This window comes from Eucalyptus grandis, chromosome 3, assembly GCF_016545825.1.
Source record: "Eucalyptus grandis isolate ANBG69807.140 chromosome 3, ASM1654582v1, whole genome shotgun sequence".
NCBI lineage: Eukaryota > Viridiplantae > Streptophyta > Magnoliopsida > Myrtales > Myrtaceae > Eucalyptus > Eucalyptus grandis.
Window position 1 is genome coordinate 25390646 of NC_052614.1, and position 19284 is coordinate 25409929.

General features: G+C 38.4%; 1 pseudogene; it reads right to left on the reverse strand.

The window, feature by feature from the left end:
• Positions 1-2759: 2759 nt before the first annotated feature.
• LOC108959501 lies at positions 2760-10848 on the reverse strand (annotated as a pseudogene).
• Positions 10849-19284: the final 8436 nt, after the last annotated feature.

Consider the following 19284-nt stretch of genomic DNA (forward strand, 5'->3'; position numbering starts at 1 on the left):
CGAGCACCTGAAGATCCGTGATTGCCTAATTATTATTGGAAGGTTCTCGCTTTATGGAAACCGAGATCCTGACAGTATGGACGAACATGATTGATGGGCTATCAACATGTTCCTTAATAGCTCGAACAATCTTCCTAATTGATTCCGTCCAACGGGTAGATCGAGGAATTCCTTGGTAAGTGCCAACGGGTATGATGGCATAAAGGAGTATATAAGGAAGACTTGTCTTAGTTGTTCAAGGTGTGCACGATAGAAGAATTCCAAAGTCTAAGCTCTTTTTTGTTTAGACAAATCCTTTGAGCGAATACTTGTATACAAAAGAGAGTCTATATTTGTGAGAAGCCTTGAGGAGGTGTGGTAGAACATCTACACTGTGGAATCAAGGCAAAGCTGTGTCAGAACTTCTCTTTGATCATAGTGAAATCCAAATGGTGGGCTGTCAAGCGGAAGAGTGGATGTAGGCTCTGGAATAAGTTTCTAACCACTATAAATCCCGTGTTCAATTTTCTCTTCCTCACTCTCTCTACCTCGATCGTATTTCATTTTGTTAATCAAGAGAGAATTTCCTTTTATCATATGCTAAGAATTGCTTCCGTATTTCGATAAATTGTTTGTGCACCTATTCACCCCTTTAGGTGTTTATACTAGCTATTTCGTAGACCACGGCCACAATAGACACGGCAGAATAACCGGACAAAGTTCCCCATCGAGGGACGCCGTTCGGAGGGTACGCGATCGCAGGGCTGCCCGGAGAAGCCGGAGGGGGCCGATGGGGGAGGGAGTTCAGGTCGGCGAGGCCGCACGGGGCGAATGCAAAGCGAGATGGTTGCGGAGACGGGCGAGGGGAGGGGGCGGAGGTGGAGGAGTGGATGGCGTCGGAGATGTTTCTAGGTTTTCCTCCTTTATGTGTTGATAGGTTTGGAAACAAGTTTATGGATGTGTTCATGGTAGTTTTCTTTCAGACTTAATGCCCGAACCGAATGAAACCCGCTTCAAATGACAGGGAATTTTTCTTTTTTTTTATTCGGTTTCAATTTCAGTTTGGATTATCTTTTTTACTCCACCGATACCGGTTTTCAATGATGGTTAAGGCGATTTTTTTTTTAGAGGTATGCAAAGGAATTGAGAATGGCTCGGAAGTGGACCAAATTAGCCTAGAATTGGTGTTTTTCGGGGGACTCTAAACTTTGATTGTAGGTGTGAAAATGTCCATTGGGACTAAAGTATATATATATATAATTTTAGCTCACTTTCTTCACGCCTTTTTGCTACTCTTTGTCCACTTCTTAAGTTGCTCTATTTCTTAGATCCGTTAAATGGATGGGTCGGGTCATAAATGGTTCGATCCAAATCGATCCATTTAACGCATTTATGATCTAATTATTTATAGTGCAAATTTTTGACCCATACCCTACTTGATCTATACTCAACCCATTTAACTAAACCTAAGAAAGCTTAATTATTTTAAAAAATCAAAATTTAATTAATTTTTATTTTTAAAGAATATAATTTTAATTTCTTTTTTTTTTTTTTTCTTCTTCTTCTTTTGGCCTCGTCACGGCCATGATGACAGCGGCGATTGGCCACACGCGAGCCTTGAGCTCGCCGCTCGCCGATGTCAACGAGCTCCAAGCTCGCTAGATCGGCGAGGCTCGAGCCTCACCGGATGTCGGCGAGGCCTCCACCTCGCCAGATCGGCGAGGCTCGAGCTCGCCCTCGCTGGATTTGGCGAGGCTCGAGTCTTGCCCGACGTTGGCGAGTTCGAGCCTCGTCGGATGTCGAGGAGGCCTCGCCGCCGAGATTCAACGAGATCGAGCTTGCCTCGATGCCGGTGAGCTTGAGGCTTGCCTCATTAGTTGCCAACCATTGCTGTGCTAGCCACCGGAAGGAGGAAGAAGAAAGAAAAAAAAAAAAAAAAAAAAAGAAAAAAAAAAAAAAATTATAATTTTGATTTTTATAAAAAAAATATTTTTAAAAGTTAAAGAGGGAAGAGAGAGATTGTGAGGTTTTGGTTAACAATGGGTTCTAAATCCAACCCATTTAAGACCCACTTAAGGCTCACCTATTTTAAGTCTTTAATTATTAAATCCATTTAACTAATTTATTCAAAAAGTAAGTGATCCACCACCGACTCAGGTGGCTCCGTGGTAGGGCTCCGCACCTCCACGGGGAGGTCGGGAGTGTTGCAGGAGGTTGGTGGATCATTAGGCGATTTAAGCGTGGCGTCGGGGTGGTAGTTTCCTTGCTAGCGTCACCAGGGAGTTTACGGTGCACTGTCGGTGCAAGCTGGTTTCTCCTGTCACAAAAAAAAATAAAAAATAAAAAATAAGTGATCCGTATATAACCCATTTATGATTTAAATGGAGACCCATTTTACCACCTCTATTTTCTGTCTAGTACATATGATGCGGAGGACCATGTTAAATAGCTTTGCACGGAGAGGTCGGGAGCATTGCAAGGAGGCTGGTGGATCATTAGGCGATTTAAGCGTGGCGTTGGGGTGGTGGTTTCCCTGCTAGCGTCACCGAGAGTTTACGCGCACCGTCGGACATGCTGGTTCCCTCCTATCACAAAAAAAATAAAAATAAAAATAAGTGATCCATATATGACCCATTTATGATTTAAATGGAGACCCATTTTACCACCTCTAGTTTCTGTCTAGTACATATGATGCAGAGGACCATGTTAAATAGCTTTGCACGGCTTTGTACATATTGAGCCTTTAGTTTTAGTTACAGATGGAAGGCTTCAAAGGTGCATCAAACAATGTAGTCTTTGCTTCCATCAATAGTTAGTGTCCCTAATTCCAATGGCAGTTCTTTATTATTCAAATCTTAATACATACTCCTTTGTTTATACCGTTCCTTTTGGTGCTTTGGCAATATTGTAGTGAGTGTGATGGTATAAATTGATATATGCAATTCTGTATGGATTGAGAACCAGTTCCATAGATTCACTTGATAACTTAACCAAACCAACAATCCGGTTCTTAGGTAGGTCCAAGGAATCAACGAGTAGTTCCGGATTCCAATTTTTTTGGACCGGTTCTTGATGGGCAATTTTCGATTCCCGCCCACTTGGACCATACTCAACCCTAGTTTTTATCCATGACTGATACAAGTAACTCTCTTCAAGAAGATGGAAGGTTAACCACCCAATCAAGATAGGATAGGACATCCTTCTCCAGTATCGCAAAGCCACCCGATGGTTGCCTTCGCCAAGGGACAAATCTGAAATCCAAACTCGGGAAGTGGTCTCGCTCCTTTCATGTATCTTCGATACTCTCCGCCTATACTTACAGTTCGGTAAACCACTGCTCCAATATGGAACTCTTAGACCATCAGTGACGATGAGGATCGCCAGTCTATCCCACCATACTGATAAAGGATATGTATGTCCCAATGAACTGTTGCGGCATCCATGTCGGTACAAAATGTCATGCCCTGCCTGGTCAACATTAGCTTTAGTTTGCTTTGCAGATTGCTTCTTTGGAAGTGCTCTATACCCAATGTCATGCTGGCAGAATCCTCCTGGCAAGTTGATAGCTTCAACTGCTTGGTAAGCTATTTCGCGCGCTTCTTCCGGTTTCATCCCCTGGTGGTGAGTGAACCGCGAACATGACCCCGGCTGCGACAAAATTACCATCTGAGATGAAAGCAGTTCCGGCATGAAATATTTTAATAGATGGAGCAACAAGCTCCGGTTCTTCCAGATTCCAGATCACGCTCCCCTTTCTGTAGGCTCCCGGATAGGCTGTCCTTGCCCATAACCACCACATTGGCAGATCCAAGCAACCAATTCAGTGTCGCTCAGTGCAGCTCTTCCCTGCACGCTGACAGCAACACTAAGCGCCGAGTCTGAAAGTGAGATATCAACACCTATATGTAAGAGGGAGCACAAGAGGGTGACTAAACGCGCTCTCATTGTCAACTTGTCAGCACATTATAGTGATTCCATAAAGTATAAACTTCAAGATGACAATAAAAGGACCGAGGTTGAGCGACAAAGAAAAGGCTGAGAGGTAGGAGCATTAAGGCCAAGGATGAAATCCCAACGGCATTACCGGATTGTCTTCTGTTCACTAGATTATGATCACTTATCTCACACTGATAACAATCATCTCATACATCAAAGCTACATGAACTTCCATATTTGCTGATCATTTATATTAGTATCTTTTAATTTTTTTGCAGCACACGTGCTCACAGTATTGAATTCTCACCTACAGGGGAGGGGAGAACTGCTGCTGAAGGGATTGGATGTGAAAAACTGAAGATTACCGTGCACCGATATGAACTACCCTATCAATCTCTAATGGCATCTTTTCTACATAGTTATAGGATAATTTGGTACATCCATAAGTACCCAGCACTCTGCAGTATATTCACTATAAAACTCCCATGTTCAAATTGTAGAAAATAGAGACCAGAGATCTTAGCCCAAGAAAAAGAAGACAGAGATTGCCAGTGAATCACTGAAACTGAAGCATCAAGCAGCCACAACTCGGTACTTCAATACAAAATTGGTCATTATTGTTGAAGGTGGACTCTTGATAGCATCACAGAGTCATAAATAAATATTGATAAAAGACGTGTCGGAAAACCTGGTGTTTCAGATCTCCAAGTCAGTTTAGGCTTCCAAGATTTCTTCTCTATCATGAGTCCAGCTTAGAGACTGCCAACAAACTTGCAACCTTCAACTGCTGTCCCTTCAACAGTAGGGAGAATGATGGGCCGCAGGACTAAGATTGAAACTGTGGAGTCAAGATATGTGCTGGAGAGTACCCACCCGTTCACCAGTATCGGGACTCGTATCCCCATCCCCAACTCGTTTATGGTCTTGAGCAGAATCAAGAGCAAGGCATTTTCCCATCCACCAGTGCAACGAAAGAAGCTTCCTCTCCTTCAGGATATTCCTCAACCATGACCTTGCAACAAGCAGAACCAAAAATCCCCACCACAAGCATCGAGTCAATAGCTTCATATACTTCCTCCAATGTTATGGCAATAGTAACTCCTTTCCCAGCAGCTGAGCCGTCCAATTTTATAACAATGGGTGCCCCGTGCTTCTAGATGCATAGCTTCACTGCAGATGCGTTTGTAGAAGTCTTATACTGCACCAATTATTCGCAAACATCGTGAGGAACTAAGTCTTTCCCATGAAGCATGCGATGGAGTATGAATAATTCAGCAAAAGGCAAGATGCCAATTCCTTAATTGTCCCATGACGGTCACCAACATCCAGTGGCATTCGACATATCATAATCGATATTGTTTTCAGAGTAACAGATTTTTGGTTTGATGATAAGTTCGTAAACCAAATGGAGGAAAAGCTAATGCTACATGTCCAACTAGGAAACTACTTGACTGGGAATGTTACGCTTGTCCCACAAATCCTTCATGAAGCTCTTGGAACCCTTAAAAACAGCAGCTTCTGATGAAGGACCAAAGGCAGGGATTCCAGCCTTCAACTAAATTATTTACCAAACCCGCGACAAGAAGAGCCTGTGGTCCGACCACAACTAGTTCGATTCGCTGCTTCCAAAATATAGAAATAACATTGTACCATCGAGAACGTCAATCTGGAATGCAAGTGGCATCCCCCGAGCTGGAAATGCCGGCATTTCCCGGTGCACAGAAGACCGCGTCACAACACGGAGGCTGTTGCAATGCAAAGCAAAGTGCATGTTTCCTTCCTCCACCGCCAATGACGAGCAACACCACTCTCTCTTGGGTAGAATATTAGGAAAAGGATATAAATGAATAACAGAAAACTTTAGAAATGTACACATTACGAAAGGAAGGCAAATTATAAGTTCAAAATACCCTCAAGACAAAACCATAAACACGATCAATGCAAGCAAAACAAAAGTGAATCATTGCAAACATAATTTTTCTCTTCACATATGTTCTATACCACATAGATACCTTTATAAATAATTTTCCTGGTCATATAACGATTAATTCACCATGTTAAAAACTATCAAAGATAAAAAATAAATGAAATGTCTGTTATTAAGGTGCAACCGGAAGTAGAAATTTAACATAAGTACCCAAAACAAGCCACAATTAGCATGACAGACAGGATTGGATTCTCATAATAAGCTTAAGTTCCAATGTTAATAGCTGATAGTCAGATAGAGGAATGGCATAACATCCTATCGATAATGCCAATATAAACCGCCAACAGTCTACGAGGCTTGCGTTGCTTTGCATCCATAGTTCCTAAAATGTTTTCATTACCCAAGTGTTTGACACCTAATTTTAGCAAATCTAGGAAAATAAAGAAAATAAAAATTGCATTAGAACAAATAAAAGGAAAAAAAAAAAAATGGGAGAAATTGATTTGATTGATTATGCATGAAAATTTGAAATTCTAATGAATATTCGGATTTTGTTAAATGAAAAAGCAATTTAAAAATCAAGTGAATAAATGATAAGAATTTTTATAAATGGAAGAAATTGAAGAAAATCGCTTGATTCATAAATCACGTTCCGATTTATGATTTGATTTAATGTGATTGGAGATGGAAATTCAGAAAATACTATATAAAGCTGACCGTCAAATCATTATAAAATAGAGTTCATTTTTTTGTAACTGGGGTGATTTTTTCGAAAAATTGAGAGCAAAATCCAAAGAGAAACTTTACCGAAAAAAATAAATCCAAAGAGAAACCTTACCAAAAAAATCCAAAGAGAAAAATTTCAGTGAGAAAATTCGAGCAAAAAGAGAGAAGAAAAGTTAAAAAGAGAGTGTGAAGTGACTGGTCTGTGAAAAGACGTGCGCGGGCGCGTAAAAAAAAAATGCGTCCGATCGTTTTCCCGGCGTCCCTCGCCCGTCCACGTCGGCCACCGCACCGGCTGCCGCGCCGGCGCTGCCTCGGGCCGGTTGCCGCATCTCTGCCGCCGCCGGCCTCGCCGCTCTGTCCGCTCCTCTCAGCCACCGTCGCTGCTGTCGAGCCGCGACCCGATGCCAGTGGAAACTCGCGCCCAGCCCGTCGCCGAAGCCGTCGACGCCGGCGACGCCCCTAGCTGCTTCGCTCCCTGCCGACGCGACCCAGCCCCGACGCCACCCCGCTGTCGATCTTGCAGCTCGTGAAGCCCCTCGCCGTTCCTAGACGATCTGCTGTCGCCCCAGATCCAGCCACACAGCCGCAATCCCCCTCAGCCCTCGCCGACTAAGACCCATCCGCGACCAACGCTCGGCGTCCCCTGCTTCAGCCGCTCCGATCTCGCTCGACGACCACAGATCTGAGCTCATCTCCACCTGATGCCGTCGCCGTCCAGCAGCCCGCGACCCCAGCGCCTGACTTGCCCGCCTCTCGAGATCCCGCCGCCGACGCCCGCGCCTCCCTGCTGCCGCACCTCAGCCCGTGCCGGTCCGCCCAACGCCCTGCTCTCGCCGGAGCCCCGACGCCAGCCGCCGGCCATCCTCCGCCCGGCGCCGCTCACCGCCGCCGTTCCTCTTTTTTTCGAATTTCCCTAGCTAGTTTATTTTTCATTTTTATTTTATTGTCATTTATTTATTCGTTTTTGAATTTTGTTATTATTGTTTAAGTTAAAATACGTTTGTCAATGTTAATATTTGTGCATTTTGTAGGCATTATCCGCTAGATTTTGCCCGAATTATCATAATTATTAATTTGATCTGATTCAATTATAATAATTTTGGACTTTTTGATAGAATTTTCATTGTTAAATCATTATAATTATTAATTTGATCTATAAGATTTCAATCAGATTTTTAATTATTTTGAGTTCTTTGTCGTGATAATTATGATTAAGATAATCGTTAATTTGACTTACGACAACATGTTATTTTTTTTGATTATTTTAATTATTTATTTTGTTGATATCTAAATTTAATATTTATTTAATAATTATTTATCTTTAAAAAAATAAAAAAATCAGAAAAAAATAATCAAAATCCTACATGAGCATATAGGTTTAGTAAATCAGACATATAGACTTAGTAAATTAGAAATTTTTTAGGAATACATTTTAAGGATTTTTTTAGAAATAAGTTAGGTTGGATCTTTTTTTTTTTTTTTTTTTTTTAGGATTTTAGATAATGTTAGCACATTTTAATTATCTCATTTTTTCAAAAAAATAGTTTTCTAAGATAGGATAGGGTTTAAGTCAAATTAATCCCTAGAATAAATTAGAAAATTATCCATTTTTAGATAAATTAATTAGGGTTTTCATAAATTCTGAATTTCAATAAAAAAATACAAAAATACTAGGTGCATGTTAACTATTTTACATAATATGATCATTTAATCATAATTTGTTCATTGGTGAAGTTAGGTCATGAGGTGCATAATAACTAGTTTCTATAATAGGCCCATTTAATTAGAATTTGCATATTAATAAGATTAAGTCATTTAGTTAAAAAATGCATTTTTATAAAAGAATTCTAATTTTCAAGAAAACCCAAAAAAAAAAAAATCATTTGTTTTGTGTGATGCAATTTTATTTATTTATTGAATGCTTAATAATGGTTGAGCACCCGTGTGATCACCTTTTGACATGATAGTAATTTAGGTTAAAATAAATCTAAATTGCAGGCAAAAATATTTTAAAAAAAATAAAAAGAAATGGTACCGAAAGGGCATTAAAAAATCTAAATAGAATCCAAATCGTACTTTCTTAGTCTCCTGCTCGTAGGAATAAAATAATCATTCTGTTATTTTATGTAGGTGTCTAATTGACCTACCATAAACCGATTAGTGACGACTCATAGTTAATAATCTTTTGCATGTTTAAAAATTTAGACTTAAGTTACGATTTGGTATGGGCTTGGAAGAGCCCGAATTAAGTTTAAAAATTTAGCAGTCCATTAACCTAGTTTTAGGTGGTGCACCGAAAAATTAGGTCGCGACACCAAGGTTAGCAAAAACAAAATGAGCTGATGAAGAACATCGAATTGTAGTGAGGACAATCACTGGGAAATTTGAGGATCCGTGACACCAAAACAAATGGATAGGCACACTATGCAAACAAATACTAATCCTGTTCACAAAACCAAGAGCGCACCAGAGTAAATCCACAAAAATCGCTAATCACACCATCAGAAGCACAGTTACTTTGAGATAAATCAATGAAGACCGATTGCTCTAATGTCCCGCTGACACACTTGAAAATAACTTGAGAAATTTAATCTGATCGAAGGTAAACATTGTTCACAAAACAAAAGCGCTCCATGTACTTACATTCGAAATGTTTCTAAAATGAGATGGTATATTTAAGGTGATGATAAAAGACGAACACTAGTTTTTAAACGACAAGAAAAGTTGGCAAGTTAAAAAAATAAGAATTAACATCAATACGTAACTTAATTGAGACCAAGTAATCCAATATTAGGTTGTGAATTGATAGGATAAAAGGTGACGAGTCACACTAATTTACATTGGTAAACTCTAAAAAGATAGTAAATTTTTGAGGTGTTTTTTTTTTTTTTTTTTTATAACCGAGACTCCATCGTGGCCCCCGTGCTCGGACGGCATCGAAGGGCCGGGCCCCTATACCTCGGAGGAGATTATCCCAAGTATCCCACCGCTAGGCCTCCCACTTAAATTGTTAAGAATCGCGGTTTTGAACCTTCTACCTCTGCGATGAAGGAGAGACTCGACCAATGCAGCTGCCCACGGATGGGATAAATCTTTGAGGTGTTGTTGACCAAAACAAATAAAGTTTGGTAACTTAATAAAGTAAGAAAAGAACGTTGGCAATTTACTCAAATAAGACTAGGTAGCTCAATAACTAGTTATTAATTGACTATGCCAAAGTTTGCCAGTTAATCTAATTTAGATTGATAAATTCATATAAGAGCTGATACATTCGAAATGTTTGAAATTTATGCAAGTATAAATTGATAAGTTGGCACAAAAATTGAAACTTACCCACTACAAAAAATTATCGATTTCAAGAAATTGTTAGTAAGGTATGTACTCACCAACACTTATTTTCACGTTAATCGCCACAAGCTATCCCTCATCATTAATTTGTGTAAACGGACCCCTACCGCATTAAGAAGCATGTAGAATGGATCCCACGCTAATTCAAATCTTATTAAGCATCGATCGATTTCAACAACTAGTTTGCATTAATACTTCTTATTTTTTTTTTACTATCATTAATACTTCTTATTTGAGAAAGTAACCTTTTTTCTTTGATTAACCAACTTCTCTTATCTTACGGAAAAAAAAGAAGAAGCTCTCATCTCATTTGGATCTTTTTTTACCTTTTTTACCGACATCTTCAATTTACCAACTACTACATAAAATGACTTTACCAACTTTGTTACCGACACTAAATGCAACTTATATTAAGCACTGATCCATCTCACTAGGATGGTGCAAACTTGGCATCTACTAATAAATGGCAATAGACAACTAAGCATTGGGTTTGGCAGGTACATTATCCCGGCAAACCACAAGGCAATTGCAAAGCTGCCGGCTGGTTCCTTTCGGTGTACAGATGCACTTCTGCGGCATCGCTCTGGCCCCTAAATCGTTCAGGAACTTGAAAGCGCACTGATAGCTCCCGTCTTTGCTGCACGCACCGTCGTACGTCTTCTTTCCGGCAGAAATAAGGATCTCCTGGATAATCGAACGAACATAAGAAAAACCAGAGTCAAACTGTAGAGGTTTTGTCCCTTAAGGGTTGCGGAAATTATCCTTTTCATCCGTGTGCTTGTAACGAGCTTTCACTTCGCAAAATGGGCAAATGAGATTTATCATTTTTCTGAAAATTCGAGATAAAAAACGATGAATGTACCTTTCGAGAGATCGACCAAACCGGAGATAAGAACCAGCGCGAACACGGTAAGGATGACGGACTTCTTCATGATGTTTCTCTTTCTTGGGGCCTCCCTTTTTAGCGTAATGTAAAGGGCCAATGTATCGCTCACTTGCTCACCAGTCTAGTCGGATCGTAGAGAGAAGTGTTTAGAGAAGTTCTAGGTGAGAATATAGGGAGAGAGCACCCCTATTTATACATGAGGCATTTAAATTGCTACCATCGATCATTTCTTGATCAAACGATGGTGATTTACTTTCCTCAACTAATATCTATACACTACCATCAATCCTATTAAATACAATAAATACCTTGAATGCAAATATACATCTCCAAAACCATCACTAGAATTTGTAGAATCCTCATCAAAACCGTGAGCCAAAGACATTTCAAATCTTGTTGATCATCTAGGTTATCTCTTTGATCGATTAGGTTTAAAAACCTCTCGTTCGTGACAATATGCTATGTGATTGTGACAATTTGCCCTAGAATTCTGAAATGTTCACGAAACAAGACAGGTATATATGAGGGCTTGTGTGACCTCAATGGGAAGTACAAACGTGGCTATAAGAGGTGAAATTTATTTTGTTACTTGTTTGTTAATATCTTGGACTTTGCCTTCTTATGCAAGGTGTTAAATTTCTTGAATTTTTTTCTATAGAATCACTGATTGTGGACGAGATTGATACGCAAGCGACCCTCTCTTTGGTGAAACCACACACGTTGCAATCGTTGCACAAGAAAAGTGACAATTAAATCAATTGTTGCGGCAGAGAGTCAGCTTCTAAAGCAATCCCATTTTTCGGCATATCAAAAAAAGAAATTCTATGTTATTGTCCTCCCAAATTTAAGGGACTCAACTTGGTTACGGTCCTAGGTGACGTGCACGTGTACGAAGTTGCCCCTTTAAAGGTTGAGAGGCTACCTTGATATGATTAGTCAATTAAAGAAAAATGAAATGAAAAAAAATTTAGTTTGCTTTTGGCTTAAGAAAATAATTTTAGTTGCATTTTCTTAAAATTTCAAGGCCTTATTTAAAAAATAAAATTTCTTTTAGAATGAAATTTTTTTTCATACGACAGATGTACTTCACTTTAACAATAAATATACAACCGGGTAACTTTGTTATTCTCGAAATTCTTTTCCTAATAAACTTAGTTATATATACAAGTTAGAGAAAAATATTTGTTGTCATGATATTTAGGGAATTTCAGGTTGAAATCGCTAATATCATGCTTTGATTATGTAGGATCTCTTCGAAACTACATATCGTGACTGTTTTATTTGAGAATTAGGCTTTGCCCATTAATCAAATGGTGCATAGAATTATGTGATTCACAAACATCTTGACTAATAAAGATGGAAAATTACATGTTATCCATTTAATATTGAAAAAAAAAAATTGTCGAGTTGGGCCGACTCAATCCAGCTCAACTCGAAAACTCTTGAGTCCGATAAGTTGATCCGGCTTTCATGGCTGAAAAAAGGACCATTGCGTTGAAAATATCTGTCTATAACTTCTCTTTCCAGCTAATATATCTCTTTTTCTATCTTTTTTTTTTTTTAAATAACAAGAATAATGTAAAGATGCTTATCGAAGCTCTTATTAATATATCCTTCCTCGTGACGGACTCATGTCTTCAACGCACGCATTTCCTCCCCCTTTTATTTCTTCTAGACCGATTCTTCGCAAAAGCGTTTGTATTTCTCGACTTTAACGGACCCTTATTAGTTCATGGACTGCCGTTTCGACATCCATAAATCCTTCGTCATTTTTCTCCAAAATTCCCAAAATTCGCAATTTAAAGTATTTTAAGTGCATTGAAATCTATTATCTTACGCCAAAACTGCCTCTTGAACATTAAATGCATTCAACTTAAGGAAAGGATTCCTTTTATTTTTTATTTTTAACATTCTTCCCAAGAAAAGTAAAATTTACCGGAAAATCTCTTGAAAGCTTCAATCTTATTACGAATATTTGATTATATTGAGACAAAAGTTTCAGTCTAATTACAAAGAATTTATTATATTATGATATTTTGTATGAGGAGGGGAATAGACTATATGTACACCAACTATGTGATGAAGATGATTGTTTTCTTTTACAAAAAAAAAATAAAAAAATTCAAGAGAAGAATATCATGAGTATAGTATATATCTAATTATATTGAAAGTGATAAGAAATAAAATTAACTCCATGAGAATGAAATTATATTTATATTTACAAATTCAAGTAAATTTGATTCTAGTAGGGAGGACATGTCATGTGGTAGAACGAAAATATGCACAAAAACATCTATACAATAACAGAGGAGGAAAATTGATTTTTTGCACGCAATAAAAGTTGTAGCAAAATAGACTAACGCTATGTGAAACACAATATAAGAAATTAGACCAATCTATAACAATAGAGTTGATATACTGTACACAATGTATTATGTATACAAAAATTATAGGTAATTATTATCATGAATCAATGATAATTACATATATAACGTTAAAAATAATTTTGAACTAATCCAAAATAAATGTAGTAGAATAAAATATTACGGTTAATTTTACGTAATTAAAGATTGATAAGTGCTTAAAAATTATGACTAATAGTGTCAAATAAAAAAAAATTAGTCCATGATAAACTCAATTATAGTAAAACAAGACATATTAAGGCATATTATCTAATAAACAATCAGTATGGTTTTTGTGTGGTATTTTCTCTAACTATTTAAATTTTATGACCATTGTCGTTGTTATAACTCTAAAAATATACTATTATATTTTCAAATGAGTTGAGTGTGAAAAAGTAGACGAAGAGTTTTTAATGGCTTTTTGAAATTAAATCAATGCAAAGCATGCGCAAGTACACTATTTAATTTATGATTCTTCAATATGCTTTGTGAAGTGAACATGTTAGGTAAAGCACGCAAAAATCCAATACCTTCGTAATGGATAGATAAAAAAAAAAAAAGCCCGTAACTCGAGTCCATCGACATCTCATTATGACTCATATTCACTAAAAAATTTAAGGTATTGAATTATGGGCCAATTGGGAATTATCAATTATGTCTTTAAGCTAAAAAATCTGATGCGAGACTTCTTTCTTTGCACCACTCATATGTGCACTGACATTCACTCCCACACATATGATTCTATCACATTGGGTCAACTCCTCATCAATCGAAGTCTGATATTATTTTCCACCAACAAATCTCAACTCAAATCTCTAATAATCACCAATAGGTAAGAACAAGCCTTTGACAAATGGTGCCCTCTTGGACCAAACCGTGATGGCAAACTGTGCTTGGCAACACTATAGATGCATAAAATTCCGTGTTGAGTATAGGATACCGATATACATTGGGGGTTCACCAATCAATTATGGGCTTTAATCTCGCTACTGGGTTGTAGCACTGCAGAACGGCAATACCTTCATAATGGGGAGATCTATGGCGTGGCACATAACTTGAGCCCATTGACTACTAAATAAACTTAAACAATTGAGTTATGGGTTGATTAGGTGTTATCAATTGTTTCTTTGACCTCTAGGCATCTAGTTGGACCCATCTAATGTGATTTTGCGAGAGTTTTCTCTATTTCATATCCCCGTTTGTGAGCCAAAATCACGTCAATGCCAGCTTTTTATTTTTATTTTTTGGTCAAAGGAAACTTTTTTGAATTTGAAAGTACTTAAACATCAAAGCCAACATCCAAGGCATCATAAAAAAGTAGATCCCAAAGGATTTGAAGGGGATAAACTACCCTGTTAGAAGGTAAAGTTTTCAATCTATGGGCCTCATTGATCCAATTTGCTACTCTATTCGATTTCTTGAGTAGTATACTAAAGTAATATGCTTGAACCGGCCCATGACATTGAGAGCTTCTATGATAAGGGCTTCCACTTTCCACAAAGACTGATTTGAATTGTTAACTATGTTCACCAAGGTCAAATAGTCAAACTTGGGTACAATTACTTCCATCTTCTTTGCTTCGAGGAGAGAGAGTGCCGCAACCAAGCCTAAAGTTTCAGTTTGGATCGCAGAAGATACCGATACTGATTTTTACACTCCGTCGACCAAAGCTCTCGACGCATCGGAACAATGGTTAATAAATACAAACTTTATTATGAAGGAGACATCAAAGTTGGCTTTTAAAGCTTGGTCCTTCGGAGGTTTCCATATCTGAGGTAGGGTTTCCTCTTCTGATATGGCTTCCTTTTCTCTAAGTTTCCACTTCCTCTAGTTTTTTAGCATGCTGTGTGTTGATTCAACAAGAAAATCTGGATTTGGGTGTCTATTTCGAAAGATAAAGTCGATTCTCGCTCTCTATACAAACCACAAAACACTTGCGACCATCTCAAAAGAAGGTATGTTTATTGCTCTCTCCTTGAATTTCAGCAGCCATTCTTCAATCCTCAACAGTCCCACTCGTAAGATCTGAATTTGCAATGTAGGGTTTGCCTGGATCAGTGAGGTCCAAGGACAGAGCAAGAACCGGTGCTCTATTGTTTATGGTTCTAAGTTGCAAAATGGGCACAAAGCGCACAAAACATTAGGTATTATGTTTCTCCTGCATAAATTAGCTTTGGTTGGAATTGCGTTTTGACATAAACTCCAAATAAAGATTCTGACTGGGGGAGGGGTGGGGGCTTCTATATGCCAAATTTTGTTCCATGCCTCCTGGGGTGGTTAGAATGATGTTGATATTTGCTCTCCTGTGTTCTGCGAAACAGCTTTTCGGTCTTTATTATAGGCTATTTACTGTGAAATCACTTGATTCAGTAACTGTCCACACCAACTTGTCCCGTGCATGTTAAGTTTTTAGAGGGATATTTAGTATATCACTAATAATTTGCTCATCAAAAAGTTTACAAAGAGTTTGTTCTTCCCATTTATCTTCCACTTTTAGAATTAATTTAGCAACTCGAGTGGGTTCGCTATAGTTCGTTGGTCCACCAATAATATCTCTTTTTAGCTATCTATCTTCTCGTATGTTAATATTCTCCCCATTACCTACTAACCACATAACTGAAGATGAAATCACTTCTCTAGCCATCAAGATACTTTACCAACCCTAAGAGGGTCGGGATCCTTTTTCGGCCTTCCAAAATGAACCATTGGGGAATTAGATCCCTTTTAAAATTTGACACCATAAATAAGGTGTTTCTTGAGAAATTCTCCAGGTTTGTTTTCCAAGCAAGCCTTATTAAAAGATATTAGGTCTCTGAAGTCCATTCCTCCTGAATCTTTCCTCAATTTCAATATTTCCCATCTTCTCTAGTGCAGCCTTGATTTAGATTCACTATTTTTCCACCAAAAGGAAGCTATTCATCTTTCAATAAATTTGCACATAGAAATCGAGATTTTAAAAATAGACATGCATATTGAGGCAATGCTTGAACCACCGTCTTGAGGAGGACTTCTTTTCCAACTTTTGAAATCAAGTTTTCCTTCTAGCCCTCTCATTTCATATTCATTATAGCTAATAACCACACAAAACATTTGCTTTTCTGAAGCTCCCCATTCAGATGGAATTACCAAATACTTTCCAGTCTTCTCGACTATAGGGACTCTCAGTTCATTTGCCATGTTTCTTATCCAAATTTGTGGACACCCTTTATTAAATGAAATTCCTAATTTATTCAAATTGATAACTTGTCCAAAAACATAGCAATATTGATTTACAATTATAGCTAGGTTTTGACACTCTCTTATTGTTCCATTTAGGAAGAAAATAGAATTATCTGCAAATAATAGGTGAGAGAGTGTTGGGCAGTGCCTATTTAATTTTATCGCAATAATAGTGCTACTCAATTGCTATTTTAATTAAAAATGACAATGAATTTACCATTAGTATAAAAAGAGATATGGGAAGATAGGATCGCCTTGTCGAAGCCCTCTAGAGGGCTAGAAGAAGGGTAGAGCCTTTCCGTTGAATTTTACGTTGAGTGAAATAGTTGTGGCACAAGTCATCACCCCATTAACCCACATCTCACCGAACCATTTTTTCAGCATACATGCCTCCAAGAAATCCTATTCCACTTTGTCATATGCCTTATTCATATCAAGTTTTAGGAGAGCCTGAAACTTCTTTGTTCGATCACATATTCTCAATTGATGAAGGACCTCTTGAACTATTAGAATATTATCTTGTATTTGTCTTCCTCTCACAAAAGCACTTTACTTAGCACCTATGATCTCAGGTAGCCATGGTTTTGATCGATTTGCCAAGACTTTCAAAAAAAATTTGTACAAAAAGTTGCACAAACTGATGGTTTGGAACTGATCCAAACTCTTGGGGTTAGGCATTTTCGGGATTAATGTAATGTGTAACATCCCGATTTTCCAATTCTATTTTCAGTAAAATGAGACGGGCATTTCATCTTCACGCATCTAGTTATTTTCTTTGAGGGTGAAGCCGTTAAGGGATCCTAACGCATCAGATTCAAGAATTTGACCAGGGAATGACTTTTCGACCAAGCTAATCTGCAAGGGTCATTACGGCACGGTTAAAAATCGATTAGAGACCGGAAACAGGTCGACTTGACAAGGGCATGTGGTCAAGTGTGGGTGATTCCACCAGATCGCACAATTCCTATCGATTGGCATTGACTGATCTTTCTGTCGTTTTAGTACCCTGTGTCCGTATTTGAAACCTTGAGATTCCCATGACAATCAAGAGTCGCCAATGTGTCGAAGATGTACATTGTGGCTTGAAAATGATCAACCATAGGTCAAATGCACAAAAATTCCTAAAAGCTACTCGATAGATTATGATGTGCTAGGATCGCGCCAGAGTGAAATTAACTGTGAAATTGAAGCCGAAATTGGAAATTAGAAGTCCTATTATGTCACAAATCATTTTAGGAACATTGACTCATTTTCAGAAGATTTTTTTGCAAATTGAGTTTTTCGGCGAAAAATCAAAGTATGGTTATTTTGGTTTAGCAAAATTGGTAGACCCGCTTTTGGTCGTACTTTTGGGATCTAAGATGGTTCTATGATCAAGAAAAAATGTGAATTGAAGTATCGTGACAATGGATAAATTTATGGACTTCAATTTGGCTCAATTGGAAGGGAATTGAAGGAAATGGAATGAATTTGATGTACAAATATTCAAAATTCGTATGCCATGGTTGATGAAGCAAATTGGACCCATTGGAAGCTTGTCAAGGAAGATTGGAAGTGAGTGGATGGTGATGTCATGTAAGATCATGGTGGGGCCAAGTAGGAGGGGGTGTTGAAGAGTGAAAGAAGCCCATTGGCTCATCAAAAGTGGGGCTCTCACATCAATCTTCATCTTCTTCCTTGAGAACCGAATGGGAGGAAAAAGTTGAGGGGAAACCAGCGATTGACCGGCCCCCCTTCGCTCAATGCATGCCTGCACGCCACCAGAGTCCCTCACCGTCGCCGTTCGTTCGCGCCACCACTCTGTTCATCCTCGCGCGCTACTCCGCTCGCCTGCTCGCTGCTTTGCCTTCGTCCATCGTCCAGCGTCGCCAGTAGTTGGTTACCATCGCCTAGGCTATCGGAGCCACTATCGGAGCCACCGTTGGAGCCACGTCACCGTCGCAAGCTAGTCGAGACCGTCGCTACCTCTCCTGCCCATGCCGTTTGTTCACTTGTCCCAGCACCACCGTCCTTGCTCGAGCTCACCTCTCCTCCTCCGTAGCAGCTCCTCTAGTTGCTGTGAACCACCGCCAGTCATCGCCTGAGCTGCCGCCGTCTATCCCCGCTGTTTCCACGCCCAACCAGCCATCGACGCACTCTCCTTCGGCCAAGATTAGTAGCTAAGTTCCAGCTAGCTCGTGGGAACTTCAAGGCGCGTTTTAGGTGCCTTCCGGTCCTCTCTTGGTGTCGCCCCATGGAGGTTTATTGATCGCCTCGCTGTTGTCTTCGCTGGAAACTCATCAAAAAGTAATTCTGGTGAGTTTAGCCTCTAAATCTTGATTAGAAGGTTGATGATGCTTATTGGGGGCTTAGTTTAAGCTTAGTAAGCTTAGGTGGTTAATTTAGTTTAGTTAAGTGTTGATTAGATTAAGGGGTGTGATTAGTTTAGTGTATGATTAATTAAGGCTAAGTAGAGGTTTAAATTAGTATAATCTTGTTTAGACCTTAATTGATTATTTTATATTATTTAATTATTTCTAATTTATTTAATTATTTAATAAAAATATATATTATAAAATATTATTAGTTAATTAATTTTCGGAATAAATTTAATTATTTATTATTTCTGAAAATTATTCCAATATCTTAAATTGTCAGAATTTTGTGCTGATCATCTGCTATGTATTCAAATTATGAATTTGATGGTTGAATATTGCAAATTGAGTATTGATTGTGAAAAATATGGACTTTATTCAGAAAATCCTAAGTGTCGGGTTTTGATACCAAAATTGGATTTTAAGGATTATATTAAATGGTGGGGTTTGAAAAAGTAAGATATTAGTTTTCTGGTTCGAAATTAACGTGTCCCCACACACGTGAAT